This window comes from Hylobates moloch, unplaced genomic scaffold (assembly GCF_009828535.3).
Source record: "Hylobates moloch isolate HMO894 unplaced genomic scaffold, HMol_V3 SCAFFOLD_15, whole genome shotgun sequence".
Classification (NCBI taxonomy): domain Eukaryota; kingdom Metazoa; phylum Chordata; class Mammalia; order Primates; family Hylobatidae; genus Hylobates; species Hylobates moloch.
Window position 1 is genome coordinate 35,366,194 of NW_026652290.1, and position 15,845 is coordinate 35,382,038.

At 38.8% G+C, this 15,845-nt stretch overlaps 1 long non-coding RNA gene across 2 annotated transcripts in view; it reads left to right on the forward strand.

Moving 5' to 3' along the window:
- LOC131381327 (uncharacterized) overlaps positions 1–9,981 on the forward strand; it is a 54,425-nt gene extending 44,444 nt beyond the window's left edge. For both annotated transcript variants that reach the window (XR_009210002.1, XR_009210001.1), the window contains exon 4: positions 9,866–9,981. This is a non-coding gene — a long non-coding RNA (uncharacterized LOC131381327). The remainder of the gene's footprint in view (positions 1–9,865) is intronic.
- The last annotated feature ends 5,864 nt before the right edge of the window (positions 9,982–15,845 follow it).

The window sequence follows — 15,845 nt, forward strand, 5'->3', positions numbered from 1 at the left end:
TGAGGTCATTAGAGTGGGCCCTAATACAACCGCATCCTTATAAAAAGAGGTCATTTTGACACAGAAACAGACACATACAGAGGAAAGACAAGTGATAACATGGAGAGGACAGGGCTCTACAAGCCAAGAAATGCCTGAAGCTGTTGAAGTGCGGAGAGAGGCTGGGAGCAGATTCTTCCTCACAGCCTCAGAAGGAACCATCACTGCTGACACCCTGACTTTGTACTTCTAGATTCTCAGGTTGTAATAAAATAAATTTCAGTTTAAGCACCCGGTTTATGGTATTCTATTATGGAAGCCCTGGCAATGAATGCAGGAGTACGGGGAAGGAGGCCCTTTCCTAGAATGCTTGTGAGAGGAAGAAATTGGTGCGACTTCTTTGGAGGGAAATGTGGCAATATTTATTCAAATATAAAGTCACATGTCAATTGATCCAATAATTCTGCTTCTGAGTAGTCACTCTAAGGATATAGTCATATTTTCCAAAGATTCATTTCCAAGAATGTTCATTGCAGTGCTATTTTTAATAACAAAACCCTAAAACAACCCATGTCCATCCATTGGGGAATAGATAATAAATCATGTGATTCCATGTAGTGTGATATAGATCTACAACACCATGTAGGCACTTCAAAAATTCAAATGCTCTGGAACATTGAAGTTTTAAAGCAGTTTGCAGCAGACTTATTTGATGCTGAAAGCTGCTCTGTGTTGACATGAGGCTTTTAAAAGTCTTTATTCATCCTGGTCAATGTAAATATTCATTTGTTACATTGCAGAAATAGCAGTGGCAGTTAAATAAGAAGTTCATCCCCATATCTTTCTGGGAATTTTGTCATCATCTTTCTAAAATTTGGAAAATTGTGAATACTGAATTACATCTAACCCCAAGGATTTGGGACAATGGAACAAGAGCTGATATTCACAGCTGTTGAAATGTATGCGATAAAAATACAGTACACAGTGCAGATTAGAAATATCTATCACCGGTTATATTATTAAGTGAAGTAATACCCTCAGTGATAATATTAGGTAAAATAAAAAAGCAAGGGCATAGAATAGTATATGTAAAAAGTTATTTGGGTAAATGATTACAAGCACATAAACAACTGAAAATATATAAAAATCTAATTATGATGTCACATTTTAGGAATTCAGATCACTTCTGCCCTCATTCTCTGCCAAAGCTGTCCTAGTTAGCAATGTACTTTAGCAAGGCAGACAGCTTTTTGGGGTCTGGCTTTGGCAGGAAGGCTGTGAGGGGCTGAGAACCTTGCTTCACTCTGCCTTGTCTCTGGTTAAGGTAACCTGATTTGTCTGTCTATACATAGTTTTTAAATAAATGTCTCCCAGGTACCAATGCATTGCATTTTGGGGGGATTAATAGAGATTAAATAAGCATCTTTAAAGAAGTTGATAAAGGCATCCTCTCTCCCCCCATCCTTCTCCTTTTTCCTCTGTTCCCTTCCTCCTGCCCCTCTTCCTCTCTCCCTCCTTCTCCCTCAACTTCCTCCATTCCCTGTACCTTCCTGCTCTTCCCCCTTTCCTCTCTTTTATCCCTTCTTCTCTTTCTTCCCTCTGTCCTTCCTCCATGCCATCTACCCCCTCCCTGTCTTCTTCACTCCCTCTCTTCTGTGCACTCTCCCTCCTTGTCTCCCCCTCCCTCCCTTTCCTGTCTTTTCTTCCCTCCATCTCTTCCTTCCTCCCTTTCCCTCTTCTCCATTCCTTCTCCCTCCTTTCTTCCTTTTCTCTCTTTCCCTCTCCCTGCCTCTGTTCCCCAGTCAATACCTGTGCCCTGAGTGCACCCTTGTGAAACACCTGGCCCTGACCTTCACACCCTGAATTGAGAGGGGAATAAGACAGTCATTGTGGGAAGCATGGCTTACACTTCTTTCTCTGCTCCTTCTTCTGGTTCCCTATTTAGTTCGTTTACAAACAGATTTCATAGAGTCAGCTAAAGCATCACCTTTACACTATTATAACTAAAACAAAAATCCTATGTTTCTGTGTTTGTATTATCTGAATGTTTAGATTTTCCTACATCACCAGGTAAGACTTCTGTAATCATCAAACTGGCCTGCAAGCTTTCTGAGGACCATTGCTAATCAAACAACCAGTTTAACCCCAGGGATCACTAGAGCTCTATGCCTGCAGCTAAATCCCCCAAACATGCCAACATTTCCTTCAAATAAATAGACTTTATAAAAATTTCACTTGAGAATCTGCACAACTCCCTGTACTATAAATCTACAACACCCTGAGCACAGTCCGGGACTTGTTCTTCCCTTTTCCCTCAGCTGTGTCGCCGAGGTAGTTTAGGGTACTGCTCTGACTCCGGCATCCTGTCAGAAACACCATGGTTCTAAGGCAAAATTGTCATGCTCAGTTCTTCTTTTTCTTTGCTCACTAGAATCCTATGATTCCCGGAGTGAAGCAAAGCCCTCAAGACATCTGATCAGCAGTCTGCCAAGCTCTTTCTTTAAATGGCTAAAAGGATCAGGCTATGAGAGCCTGAAAGTCGAAACACCTTCAGATTTCATATCCAGTGTAAACTAAAAATGAAATCCTAAACTTCCATCACCCCACCAACTAAATGGACCTCTTTTTGGCCAAGCAAACACCAGGAAAACCTAAAAAACTGAATTCTTAGGCATGGCGGGAAGGGAGGCCAGACATCATTAAACCCCCGCCCTTTTGGAGGTCAAGCACAACTGACCAGTATTAATGTTAAAATAGAGATCATGAGATGGATAAAATAGGCTCTTTGTGGCAATAAGACACCACATTAAAGACAGGACCTAAGGCCATGCTAGGCAAGGGTTAGGTCACACCTGCAGGTCATCAGTTTTGCCATACAGCATCCTTATCTCAAAGCATTTCTTTCTGCTGACTGCCAGATTTTAGACAGAGCCTTACTCCTTTAACCAATTGCAAATTAAAGAATCTCTAAATCCACCTATAACCCGTAAGCCTGCTCATCAAGATATCCCACTTTTTCCAGCTGAACCAATATATACCTTCCATGTATTGATTTAGGTCTTTGTGTAACTCCAGCCTCCCTAAAATGTATAAAACCAAAACTGCGATGTGACCACCTCAGTACCACTTACTCGAGGCTTCTTGGGTTTGTGTTTTTCTTGGGGTCACAGTTACTCATACTGGCTCAGAGTAAGCCTCTAAAACATTTGACAGAGTTCGTTTTTTTCTGTTAACACCAGCCTGTCATTATTTCCTTTTTGGCTCCCAGACTCCAGTGATCTCTGGTTCCTGTAAGTACGCTTTTCTGGGCTAGAATCTGGGCTATGAACCCTACATAAAAACGTTGCCTTAGCTGTTATGAATGAGAACTCACAAATTAAAATGCCTAATTCTTCTCCCCAGTTACCTCTTCATCTATTTACCTATCCCTTTAAAGCTCCTCAGTATTTAGGTGTTAAAGAGAAACCTGGGGAGAAAGAAGACAAGAATGGTAGCTTGAAAGCTTGTGCTATTTGTGAAGTGGGCCAGACACAAAAGGAACTCAGGGTAGATCAGCAACCCTACAAATTAACACCTGTAATCATTCCATCTTATTATAAATAAAGCTTATTAATTTGAATGTAGGTGAAATATTATAAAGATGTTGATGATGTTGATAAGATCGACTGTTGATTGACATGAAAAGAGGCATCAGCCTTCTCATACAGAGATTTAGGGGGATTTGTCAACTCAAAGAAACCTGTGAAGTTCGCTGATCTCAGCCCTTCATTGTGAGGAGAAGAACCAGCCATCCAAAGAAAATGGAGGCCTCAGTAAGGAAGTGTGTTCAAGGCACCACCCTGCCTGAGTTCTTTTGACCAGCTCTTCTGGAGCCTGGTAATATAGTTCATTTCTTAATGACAAATTATAAGTTGATACACTGCAACATAATTAATTTTCCAGAGTCTAAAATTTCAAACTTAGAGAACTTCAGAGAAATGCAAGCATTTATTTTGCTGGAACCTCAAAGAGCTTCTGCAGAGCCTTCCTGGATGGTTCCCTCAGGCCTAGCAGAATCCTCTTTGCACATCTATAGACTCTCATACATGCCTCTGTGCTGGGACTTAGCCATCACAGTCATGACTGCTGGTTAGACTGCTATTGGTGAGATTGTGCTGTATTGCCAGTATCCAATGCAGTACCTGACTCGTCGTTCCTAAAAAAAAACACGTGATTGCTGAATAAATGAAGAAACTGCTGCCAGCCAGAGCTGCTGGGTGCCTTCTCACAACAGAAAGTCTGTTGTGAGGTTGTTGTGAGGGTGCCTGTTTTCTTAATAAGAGTTACTGCATAGAAAATGTACAGAAATGAGCCCACTTTTAAATCTTGGCATAGTCCCTTGCATCTGTCACCTTGGCAAGTCACGTAACTACTCTGAGCCCCAACATCTTCATTTGTTAAAAATAAAAAAGGTAGTAATGACATCATTGTTGTTAAAAAAATGAAGTTCATGACTGATTGTTGTAAAGATTAATTTTCATGAAGTATGTAAAAATTTCCAAAAACTGCCAGGCATATTTTCAGTGCTCAACAAATAAATCTCAGTAGAATCTGAATCTGAATGTTGTCTCCTCTAGATAATTTATTTTTTCCTTATAGGAACGCAACTTTGATTACCTCATGAAACTTAGTAACACAATACTATTTTTTGAGGAACTATGCATTATAAATAACTTAATGGAATGCACTTCTTCTATAAAGCATATTAAGTGATTCCCCAGCTACACAAAAAGGATACTTGCTTCTAAAACCACCTACACCAGGCTGAGGTCACACTATATCTTCCTAAAAGGCATGCACAATATAAAAGTATCTCCATTTTGAAGATATAAAATAATACAAAGAAAAGGGAAGTAAGCTTTCTAGGGTCACATAGCAAACTGGTGACAATATCAGGAAGATAATTGCATTCTGAATTCATGGACCAATGCTCATCTCTTTTATTTATCTTGGAGGTGAAGTTGGAGTCCAGGTGTGATAAGATGATTGATTCTGTTTTTCTTAACACTGGAAAGGAATGCCAGACAAATGAGACAAACCCGGGTTTGTGTTCTTAATTCATTTGCCTTTCCTTGCTTTGTTCCTCTTGAAACAAATGAAATCTGTAATTTTTTAAAGTTGTCATTACAATATGAATGAATTTATTTCTTTACCTCTTCTTCCTCTCTCTTTTGATTGCTTGAAACCACATAAAAACAAGCAAATGTGATGGTGATTAAGTCTTGGCAGAAGATATTTAGTTGATGTATCGATTCCAAGTTGCTCTCAGGAAAATAATTAAACTAAGATTTCATTGGTGATTTTCTGGTCTGCTAGGTGTGAAGGACATTTATTTGCATTAGTAGAAAATAAAGTTCTACGCTGTTACATAAGACCGGATATATCTAATTTTTTTAAAAAAGGGAAAGGTTTACTTTTCATTTAAAACCATGAGAAAATTGCTACTCAGCAAATTATTTTAAGCCAGTGGGTTTTTAAACGTCAAGCAATTGCTTTTGTTCTTTGTTTTCTTTATAAGTTCAGCATTTAAATGTTTTCTCTTCTTTTGTCTTACATTTTCATTGGAGTTCATGTTGTGTTTCTTTTATTATCACAGGAGCTGCAAATATTTATTTTTAATATTCTAGTCTCAGAATAAGCATGATATTCAGCACCACAGCAAGCGCACTTACTTAGCATAAGAATGCATTCTATTTTAAAAGCAATTGCATAGGCAACAGCAGCACTGGAGCTAGAATAATTTATTTGCGGAAACATGGCTATATGATAAAACACATTGACTGCTGAATTATTAGTATAATCCTGGGATCAGGATGGTGGCTTCTTCTGTTTGCCTTTCTGTACCTTTGTCTGCCAAGGTCATACTGTAGTCATATCTTGAATCTTTAGCATCCTAATGCATTTGCATTTTACCTATTTTCAGAAAAGAACTGATGTTGTGCTGTAAACATGTTATAATGCTAATGTTGGAGAAAAGACTCCTTTTTTTCATTGGCAAGTTGTTTGTTTGTTTGTTTGTTTGTTTGTTTCTCAAGTAGGGAAGGGAGCAGATAATAGAGATAATAATTTTTTTTCTCTTTTTTAATGAAGAACATGATTTATAAAAGGCATTTAGAGTTGCAAATTAGCATCAATGCCTACTATATCATTATATTTTTTGCTTCATCCCCCTTCCTCTGCTTCCCCACTCACTACCATACAATTTTTAAAAGCTTATTTAAAATAGGATTTGGAAGAAAGAGTAAGGAAATCTAAAATATGAGTTAGTTTACTCTCTAAATACAGAGTTAAAAAGTTCAATGTAACCTCAAACTGAAAAAAATGTATATTGCTACTTCCAGAAAAGATGATATTATTTTCTTAAGATTTCTTTTTTACAAATTTCCTATAGTAAATTGTTCTTTAAACTTTCTTTTGGGGTATAATACACATACAATAAATGACCATGTCTGGAGCTTCAACAGTCACTACACTTTCCATGCCCCCCTCCCCAGTAGTGGTCACCACTCTGTCAGCATAGATTAGTTCTACTTACCCCTCACTTTTGGACAGTAGATAGGTTAATCATTTTTGTCCTCTTCTAGCCCTTTTGTGTCTGTGTTCTTGACTGGGGTATCCTTTTGTTCACACTGGGATTATCAGTAAACAGCTTATTATCCTGCTCACTTTAAGTCAGTCAAAGCAGAAACTTGGATTTGAATACAATTTGTAACATTTTTCCTCCAAGCACTGGCGTCTTACTATTGACAAAAGAGCTTTTTTGAAAGTAGTTATGTTGGGAACACTCCAAATCTTTTCTTCTAGCTATTTTGAAATATACCCTAAGTTATTGTTAACTGTAGTTGTCCTGTTATGCTGTTGAACACTAAGACTTATTCCTTCTATCTAACTTTGGAATGTTCCTAACACAAATAAGTGATAAATGTTTGAGATGATGGATATCCTCATTACCCAGATTTCATTATTACAAACTGCATGCTTTTATCAAAGTATCACATGCACCTCATAAATATGTACAAGTATCATGTATTCATAAAATATTTTAAGTATATCTTGCCCTATGGTTCTAGCAAAGATGGAATAGAAGCCCCTTTACTCACAGGTTCTCCCACTTAAAGTATAAAATGGATTAGATCCCAATGAGCAAGCATAGAAAGAGCCTGGATGGTAGAAAGGAGAAGGTAGGCTGCCTGGTGATCTGAGGACCTGGGAAAACACACCATGGCAAATTCCCTGGGTCTTCCTTTTCCCACTCCTATATTCTGCAGAAGGTACTGTGGAATCTCCAGAACTACTAATAGACACACACACAAAAAAGGTCCAAGAAAAGCCTGTTACCTTAGCCAAAGAACTTGGAAAAGGGTGTCCTAACAGAATGGAAATATTCGTTGACAATATTTGCCATACTTTAGGCAAACACCAACAGAATCCTTGCAGACTCCAGGCTTCAGCAGTGCTGAAGGGAGCTTATTTCCCACCCCACCTCCCACCCACCTGTGCAAGCAGCAGCCCTCCAACACCCCCTCCCTGCAGAGGCAGGCAGTATTTTGATTTTCCTATGGGGGTGGGGTCAGTAGGATTCAGCAGAGAGTGGAGGAGGCTCCACACTCTACAAACAGCAGGAAATTTAGCCTGCTGGAGGAAGGCCAGGCTGATCAGCACTCCACCCAAGGACCCAGTGGGAAGCTGAACGTGCTCACCCACCTGGCACTAAAAAGGGGAAGAGGTGGTGTGAGATGAAGCTGGTTGACTTCACTGCCCCATCTCCCTATCCCTGTCATCAGTGGGCTCCAGTGAGGAGCTAAGCTTCTTCCTTATACCTGTAGCAAAAAAACAAAAACAAAAGCAAAAAACAGGGTTTTTTGAGTCCTCAGCTTCCTCCCTTGTTGGCATCAGTGAAACACAGCAGGAAGCAGAGGACTCACTCCCCCTGGGGGACAACAAGCAGTACCAGTTGGTGCTCATTTTTGCTGGAAAGATAAATGGTCAGTGAAGCCTTGGGATAACTTTCACTGCAATCAGGCAGTGTGAGTCGGTGCTCTGTGGAGCCCAGTGAAAAGCAGAACATGCTCACATACCATGTTTTTTAACTATACTTCAAAGAGGGGATTGTTTGGTTGACTACTTAATTAATTGAATAGTATTTGAAGTTCAGTATACAATGTAAACCACTCATCATATCAAGAACCAACACAATTTGAATGAGAAACGTCAATTAACAAGTGACAACACTGAGAAAAATCAGATACAGTAGTCTCACTATGTCCATGAGACATGTTCCATGACCCTCAGTGGATGCCTGAAACCTCAAATATTACCAAGCCCTATATATACTATGGATTTTCAATCTGATACCAAGATCTGCAGACAGGTAGTGTATGCAGCATGAATACACTAGAAAAAGGAATGATTCATGTCCAGGGCAGGGAGGAGCAATACAGTACAAGATTTTATCACATTACTTAGAATGGTGTGCAATTTAAAACTTATGAGTTGTTTATTGTTGGAATTTTCCATTTAATATTTTCGAACCATGGTTGACCATGGGTAAGAGTAACTGAAACTATAGAAAGCAGAACTGTGGATAAGCGGAGACTACCATATTGGAATGATCTAAAGGAGTTTTTTTTTTTTTTCTTGAGACCAAGTCTCGTTCTGTCACCCAGGCTGGGGTGCAGTGGCACAATCTCGGCTCACTGCAAGCTCTGCCTCCTGGGTTCATGCCATTCTCCTGCCTCAGCCTCCTGAGTAGCTGGGACTACAGGTGCCTGCCACCACACCCAGCTATTGTTTTTGTATTTTTTAGTAGAGACAGGGTTTCACTGTGTTAGCCAGGATGGTTTTGATCTCCTGACCTCATGATCCACCCGCCTCAGCCTCCCAAAGTGCAGGGATTACAGGCATAAGCCACCATGCCCAGCCTATCTGAAAAGAGTTTTAAAGCAAACAGTGTAAAACTACTTAAACAAGAAACTTAAACTGGAAACAAATGGGAAAAAGCAATTTCAACAAAGAAATAGAAACTACCAAAAATAACAAGAAACTTAAAATTATCTGGAAACAAATGGAAAAAAAAAAACAATTTCAACAAAGAAATAGAAACTACCAACAATAACTAAGTTAAAATTGTAGGACTGAAAACTACAGTAAAATAAAACACTTGATGGATGAGCTCATTAGTAGAGTAAACATGGCAGGTGACAGAATCTGTGAATTTGAGGACAAATCAATTTAATTTATCCAATTTGAACAACATAGAGAAAATAGACTGAAATACAAAATTATTAAGCAGAGACATGGTGTATTAGTTCGTTTTCACACTGCTATAAAGAAATACCCGAGAGTGGGTAATTTATTTAAAAAAGAGGTTTAATTGACCCACAGCTCTGCATGGCTGGCAAGGCCTCAGGAAACTTACAATCGTGGTGGAAGGGGAAGCAGGCACATCTTACATGGCAGCAGGTGAGACAGGGTGTGTGAAGGAGGAGCTGTCAAACACTTATAAAACCATCAGATCTCATGAAAACTCACTCAACTATCATGCAAACAGCATGGGGGGAACCTCCTTCAACATTACATGTCCCTCCTTTGACATGTGGGAATTACAATTTGAGATGAGATTTGAGTGGGGAAACAGGGTCAAACCATATCACCTGGGTTCCTATGGAACATTCACAAGAGAACTTAATATCATTCAAGTCCCAGAAGGAAAAGTGATAATTAGTGGGACTGAGAAAGTAATGAAATAATGGCCAAACACTTCCCAAATCTTTTAAAAACATAAACCTATAGGTATAAGAAGCTGAGTGAAATTTAATGGTGAAAGGCTGAATGTTTTTCTCCTCAGATCAGGAAGAAAACAAGGATGTCTGTTCTCACTACTCTTATTCAGCATAGCACTGGATGTTCTACCAGAGCAATACAAGGGGAAAAGCATAAAAATTGGAAAAATAAGAAAACTGTCACTAATTGCTGATGACCCCCTGAGGAAAATCATAAAGAATCTACAAAAACATCTCTAAAATCAATATGTGAGTCCAACAAGTTCACAAGATACAAATCAAAACACAAAAACATTCACCTTTTAATACAACAAATATGTGGAAATCAAAATTAAAAATACAATACCATTGTTTTGTCCATTTGTGTTGCTATAAAGGAATGTCTAAGACTGCATAATTTATAAAGAAAAAGGACTTATTTGGCTCATGATTCTGCTGGCTGGAAGATTGGGCACCTGGTGAAAGCCTCAGGCTGATTCTACTCATGGCAGAAGGCAAAGGGGAGCTGAAGTGCAGAGATCACATGACCAAAGAGGAAGAGAGGAGGAAGAGAGAGAGGGGAGGTCTAGGCTCTTTTTAGCGACCGGCTCTAACAGGAACTAATAGAGCAAGAACTCAATACTATGAGGACAGCACCAAGCCATTCATGAGGAATTCACCCCATAACCCAAACACCTCCATTAGCCCCATGGTGAAATTTTACCATGAGGTTTGTAGTGCAGTGGCACTATATCAGATCACTGCAACCTCCGTCTCTTGGGTTCAAGTGATTTTCCAGCCTCAGCCTCTCGAGTAGGATTACAGCCACCCACCACCATGCCCAGCGAAGTTTTGTATTTTTAGTAGAGATGGAGTTTCACCATGTTGGCCAGGATGGTCTCAATCTTTTGACCTAGTGATCCGCCTGCCTCAGCTTCCCAAAGTGCTGAGATTACAGGTGTGAGCCACCGTACTCAGCCAAAATGCATATCTTGATTGAGGCATAATGTAATAATTTATACTTTTCTAAGTTTATAATATTAAACTCTTCTTGATCTTGGCATTCTCAAAACTGTTAATTCTTTAAATATATTACTCAATAGGAGTGTGCTAAGAGCATATTATTTTGGAGAACAATCAAAATCTACAATTCACATCAGCATAAAAAGTACATTTAGTTTAGAAGTGCAACAATAAAGAAACATGATTTTAATTTAACTGAGGCTTCCCAAACTCTTTCTACGAGACTGTTATTGTCTAACATTCCTTAAAACTAGCATTCAACAGAGTACATACTAGAAATGCAATTTCACCCTATTTTTCTAAATAACATGACATGGATTTGAATTCCCACTAAACTGAAACAATAATAATTGAGAATTCTGATTAGTTTATAACAAATTTATAAACTTTTCATTGAGGCAATTCCTTCAGGATGGGAAAGGCTGAGTGGCTTTTACATACCTTAGCTTAATGTTTCCACTTCAAGTAACTACTACTAAGTGTTTTTTGTATTTTCTCTTAGTGACATATGGAGAAAGAGAAAATAAGGAAAGTTAAAAAGTAGACAATAGAGAGAGAGAGAAAGAGAGAGAGAAATATTCTTCTCTGGATCAAAATGGAATAAAGATACTGGATTTACCATCCTGACTTAACTGTAAACATAGCCAAAACATATGAAACAACAGTTTGCAGATGTGGACTACAGTCAGCACAGAGCTGTGATTCCTAAAGTTTTCAGGCTACATTTCAGGGAGGCGGGGGATCCAAACAGAATCCAGCAATTTTGCTGGGCTGAGATCAGTAATCTGGAAGAGTTGGCAATGAGAAATTGTGGGAAAAAATAGAAGAGAGAAGGTAGATGCACCAAGAGAAAGAATCAGAATGCCCTGTGACACTGAGTGCTGATATGCACTGCATGGGAGGGAAATATCTAAGACCAAAACAAAAAAAAAGAGAAGAAGAAAAAGAAAATAAGTAGACAGGAAATTTTCTGGATATCAACCAGAACTAGTAATATTTTATATTCCCACCTGTCAAAATGGAAAGTCCTCATAATATATGGGGGATCAAGTAGAGTCCTCCAAAGCACACCACCTGGGGAAAAATAAGTCCCAGGCTAAAGGTTGCCCCAGACCCATTCTAAACACGTAAAAGCAAAACAAAAATCAAACACTATTTATAGAAATACAACAAAATCTAGGAACCAACAAAGTAAAATTCAGTGTTTGGTATCCAGAAGAAGAAGACAAAAGAAGAAGAAAAAATTACCAGGTATGCAAAGAGCAGAAAAATAGAACTCCTAATCAGGAGAAAAAAATCAACCAATAGAACCATACCAAGAAATAAGACACGATGGAATTAGCAAACAGGGACACTAAAACAACCATTACAAATATGGTATATATAGTCAAATAAGTAGTGGAAAGAATGACCACAATGAAAAGAAAAATGAAGATATAAAAGCTATTTAAATAGAGATTCAAGAGATGAAAAATATAACATCTGAAATGTATGTATATGTATGTCATATATACTATGTATGCATATATATGAGAGATATATATCATATATACTCTATATACACAAGTGTATATATAATAAATACACATGGGCTATATATAAAATACATGTGTATTTATGGTATATATGATATATATCATAGTATATCATATGTATCATCATATGTATATGTATCATATGTATATGTCATATATACACATAATATATGTGTCATATATGATGTGTACACATGTGTATATGGTATATAATTTTGTATAATAAAAATATAAATATAATATATGTACACACTTGTATATAATATATAAGTAATATAAACATATTCACATACATCCATATATTATGTTATATATGTATATATATTTTCTACATGTATACATATATGTAACTCATATATATAGGATGAGATCAAGAACAGATTTGATAGTACAGAAGATAAAATCAGTAAACTAAGACATAGGGCTAGAAACTGTCCATAATAAAGTACAGTGAGAAAAAAAGAGTAAAGGAAAAATAAACAGATCACTAGGTACTTACAGAGAAGATTAATGTAGACTAACATAAGTATAATTGAAGCCACCAAATGAGAAGAGAAAATGGCAGGCAGAAAAATTATTTGAAGTAATAATGTCCAAAAGTTTGCAAAATTTGATGAAAATTATAAACCTAAAAATCCAAGAAACTCAATGACCTCAGGCAAAATAAATATAAGGAAAACCACCAAATCCACCTGATAATGAAATAACTTGAAATGAGATATAAGAGAAAGAAAAGTAGCCGAAGAATAAAAATACACATTGTGCACACAGAGGACCAAAGATCAGATGATGTCTTGTCAGGAACTATGAAAGCTGAAACTTGATGGAGAGACATCATTAAAGTACTCAACAGAGGAAAAGAAAAACCTGTGAACCTAGAATTCCTTACCAGTAAAACAGCTCTCAAAATTGAAGACCAAATAAAGGCCTTTTTTTTTAAACCACAATGTGAGACATTTCATTTCCAGTGGCCTGCACTATAAGCAATGTTAGGTGAAACTGATCAAGAATAATTAAAATAATATCAGATGGCAATTTGGACCTATAAGAAAGATTAAAAAGCACTGGAAATAATACACATGTGAGAAATATAAAATATATTTTATTATTCAATATATTTAACAGATAATTGATCATTTAAAAAAGCTTAAACTAACCAGGTGCGGTGGCTCATGCCTGTAATCCCAGCACTTTGGGAGGCCAAGGTGGGTGGATCACGAGGTCAGGAGTTTGAGATCAGCCTGGCCAACATAGTGATACACTGTCTCTACTAAAAATACAAACAATTAGCCAGGCGTGGTGGCAGGTGCCTGTAATCCCAGCTACTCAGGAGGCTGAGGCAGGAGAATCGCTTGAACCCGGGAGGCAGAGGTTGCACTGAGCGGAGATCATGCCTCTGCACTCCAGCCAGGGTGACAGTGTGAGACTCCATCTCAAAAACAAAAAAAAATTGATTAATAAAAAAAAGCTTAAACTAAATATCTATGTTTATAGCACAATGTATTTATAAAATAACAACACATCACTCACACACATACCACATGCATACACATACATATGTTTCTAGCAAAAGTAAAAGTAGAATGTGCAATAACAGAAGGAGTTAATAGAAGTATATTATGCATAAAGTGGTATTTTACCTTTTTTGGTAAATTGTGATAATTAAACATACATCTTGCAAACTTTAGAGTGACTACTATATAATAAAACAATCAGATATTGTTTATCAGATATATGTAATAAGCCAATAGTGAATAAGAAATCTAATTATTAAAAAAACTGTAAAAATATAAAATCTCAAAAGAAAACAGAAAAGACAGAAAGGGAAAATGATGGATAAACAAAGTCAATGTGACAATAATAATAGTCTGTATATACTTTACATAAATAATTAAGAAATCAGGTGGAGCCAAGATGGCCGAATAGGAACAGCTCCGGTCTCCAGCTCCCAGCCCCAGCGACACAGAAGACTGGTGATTTCTGCATTTCTGCTTGAGGTACCGGTTTCATCTCACTAGGGAGTGCCTAACAGTGGGTGCAGGACAGACTGTGAAGCGCACTGTGCGCGAGCCGAAGCAGGGCGAGGCATTGCCTCACTCGGGAAGTGCAAGGGGTCAGGGAGTTCCCTTTCCTAGTCAAAGAAAGGGGAAACAGACGGCACCTGGAATATTGGGTCAGTCCCATCCTAATACTGCGCTTCTCCAACGGGCCTGGAAAACGGCACACTAGGAGATTGTGTCCCGCACCTGGCTCGGAGGGTCCTGTGCCCACGGAGTCTCGCTGATTGCTAGCACAGCAGTCTGAGATCAAGCTGCAAGGCGGCAGTGAGGCTGGGGGAGGGGCACCCGCCATTGCCCAGGCTTGCTTAGGTAAACAAAGCAGCCAGGAAGCTCGAACTGGGTGGAGCCCACCACAGCTCAAGGAGGCCTGCCTGCCTCTGTAGGCTCCACCTCTGGGGGCAGGGCACAGACAAACAAAAACTCAGCAAAGAACCTCCACAGACTTAAATACCCCTGTCTGACTGACAGCTTTGAAGAGAGTAGTGGTTCTCCCAGCACGCAGCTGGAGAACTGAGAACAGACAGACTGCCTCCTAAAGTGGGTCCCTCACCCCTGAGCAGCCTAACTGGGAGGCACCCCCCCAGTAGGGTCAGACTGACACCTCATTCAACCGGGTACTCCTCTGAGACAAAACTTCCAGAGGAACTATCAGACAGCTGAATTTGTGGTCTCACGAAAATCCGCTGTTCTGCAGCCACCGCTGCTGACACCCAGCCAAACAGGGTCTGGAGTGGACCTCTAGTAAACTCCAACAGACCTGCAGCTGAGGGTCCTGTCTGGTAGAAGGAAAACTAACAAACAGAAAGGACTTCAACACCAAAAACCCACCTGTACATCACCATCACCAAAGACAAAAAGTAGATAAAACCACAAAGATGGGGAAAAAACAGAGCAGAAAAACTGGAAACTCTAAAAAACAGAGCACCTCTCCTCCTCCAAAGGAACGCAGTTCCTCACCAGCAACGGAACAAAGCTGGATGGAGGATGACTTTGATGAGTTGAGAGAAGAAGGCTTCAGACGATCAAACTACTCTGAGCTACGAGAGGAAATTCAAAACAATAGCAAAGAAGTTAAAAACTTTGAAAAAAAATTAGAAGGATGGATAACTAGAATAACCAATGGAGAGAAGGGCTTAAAGGAGCTGATGGAGCTGAAAGCCAAGTTTCGAGAACTACGCGAAGACTGCAGAAGCCTCAGTAGCAGATGCGATCAACTGGAAGAAAGGGTATCACTGATGGAAGATGAAATGAATGAAATGAAGAGAGAAGGGAAGTTTAGAGAAAAAAGAATAAAAAGAAATGAACAAAGCCTCCAAGAAATTTGGGACTATGTGAAAAGACCAAACCTACGTCTGATTGGTGTACCTGAAAATGATGGGGAGAATGGAACCAAGTTGGAAAACACTCTGCAAGATATTATCCAGGAGAACTTCCCTAATCTAGCAAGG